Consider the following 2293-nt stretch of genomic DNA (forward strand, 5'->3'; position numbering starts at 1 on the left):
AACACAATTAGGAGAGCAACGAAAGAAAATATAGGTAAATGTTGTGGCCATGTTGAGGTACAGAATTAGTCTCAAAACATGATACCATTGCCACACAAAAATGCAACACTTCCATAAGGTGGCACGTATCACAAATTATGACTGGGAAAAACATTCAAAACACATCAGACATGTAGTATTCTATAAGTACAAAAAGCTCTTACGAATAAGGTAAAAATCCTGGAGATGGGCATAGTGGCACACGCCTGTAACCCCAGCTACTTGGGAGGCTGAGGCAGGAAGATCTCTAGAGGCCAGGAGTTCAAGACTGGCCTAGGCAATATAGCAAGACCCCATCTCTATTTTTTAAAAAAAGATCCTGATAGAAAAAAAAAAATGCAAAGATTAGGAAAAGGCAATTAGCCAGATACATATGAGTGGGATACATCAATTCTACCTTGATGGTAACCAAGGGAAAGACATCACAACATGGGATGCTGTCCAGCTACCAAGGGCAGCATCAGTAGGAATGTGAACTGGTCAGCATGGTCAGGAGAGTCTGTGATGGGAATGTGCCTCTGACTCAACGGTTTAATTTCTAGGAATTTATCCTCGGACTTTTAGACTAACATACAAAGACGTACGGAGCACAATGTTCCTTAGAGTATTTCTTGTAAATGTAAATACCAATCAACAGGAGATGTTTAAATGAGTGGTGGCACATCCACAGAACAGATGATACAGACAACAAAATACATACTTTTTTTTTTTTTTTCTGGAGACGGAGTCTAGCTCTGTCGCCCAGGCTGGAGTGCAGTGGCGTGATCTGGGCTCACTGCAAGCTCCGCCTCCCGGGTTTACGCCATTCTCCTGCCTCAGCCTCCCGAGTAGCTGGGACTACAGGCACCCGCCGCCTTGCCCGGCTAGATAAAAAACAATCTTTTAAAAAATCCACTGGAATATAGCAGCTTTTGAAGCTGAGGACTGAATGCTCCAAGAACTTGGCCCAGAGCCTATCTGTACTCACTGGGGCTTGGCTTGATCCTGAGCATATGCTGATGCAGTTCCTGCTCTCCTGCAAGGCATGCAGCCTTCGTCAGCAGAGGACACTCACTTCCCCCACAGAGAGGTTCTGCTTTCACCTACCCTGTTAACTACAGGTAGGCCATGGTGAGCTAAGAAGCAGAAAATGCAGAGGAGCCCACTCCTTCTGACCTTATTTTTGTTGTCCTTCCATTACGTGGTCCACTAGAACCTTCCAGATACCCTGACTGAGGTGACCCCCCTTTCCTAGGACTTATAACACAGCACATAAACTTCCTCAGAAAGGCCCCCTGTAAACAGGCAAGGGATCTGAAGTCATTCTGTTCAGCTCATCTTTTCCTGAAAACCTTCATCTAAGCGGCTGTCCTTTCCTTAGTCAAGTTTGACCTTATAATTATAAAATGAGGCCAGGCATGGTGGCTCATGTCTGTTATCCCAACACTTTGGGAGGCCAAGGCAGGTGGATCACGAGGTCAGGAGTTCGAGACCAGACTGGCCAACATAGTGAAACCCCATCTCTACTAAAAATACAAAAATTAGCCAGCTACTCAGGAGTCTGAGGAAGGATAATCGCTTGAATCTGGCAGGCGGAGGCTGCAGTGAGCCAAGATCACACCACTGTGCTCTAGCCCAGGTGACAGAGCAAGACTCAGTCTCCAAAAAAAAAAAAAATAAATTGATATTAAAAATAAATAAATAAAATGAAATTTCAATCCCAAATTTAGAAAGCTCTAGTATTGGCCGGGTGTGGTGGCTCATGCTTGTAATCCCAGCACTTTGGGAGGCCAAGGTAGGCAGATCACTTGAGGTCAGGAGTTTGAGACCAGCCTGGCCAACATAGTGAAACCCTATCTTTACTAAAAATACAAAAATTAGCCGGGCATGGTGGCACACGCCTGAAACCTTGGCTACTCGGGAGACTGAGGCAGGAGAATTGCTTGAACCTGGGAGGAGGAGGTTGCAGTGAGCCAAGATGGCACGACTGCACTCCAGCTGGGCAACTGAGCGAAACTCAGTCTCAGAAAAAAAAAAAAATAAAAGCTCAGGCTGGGCGCAACGGCTCACACCTGTAATCCCAGCACTTTAGGAGGCTGAGACAGGTGGATCACGAGGTCAGGAGATCGAGACCATCCTGGCTAACACAGTGAAACTCCGTCTCTACTAAAAATACAAAAAAGTAGCCGGGCGTGGTGGCAGGTGCCTGTAGTCCCAGCTACTTGGGAGGCTGTGGCAGGAGAATGGTGTGAATCCAGGAGGCGGAGCTTGCAGT

This window comes from Colobus angolensis, unplaced genomic scaffold, assembly GCF_000951035.1.
Source record: "Colobus angolensis palliatus isolate OR3802 unplaced genomic scaffold, Cang.pa_1.0 Scaffold719, whole genome shotgun sequence".
NCBI classification, from domain to species: domain Eukaryota; kingdom Metazoa; phylum Chordata; class Mammalia; order Primates; family Cercopithecidae; genus Colobus; species Colobus angolensis.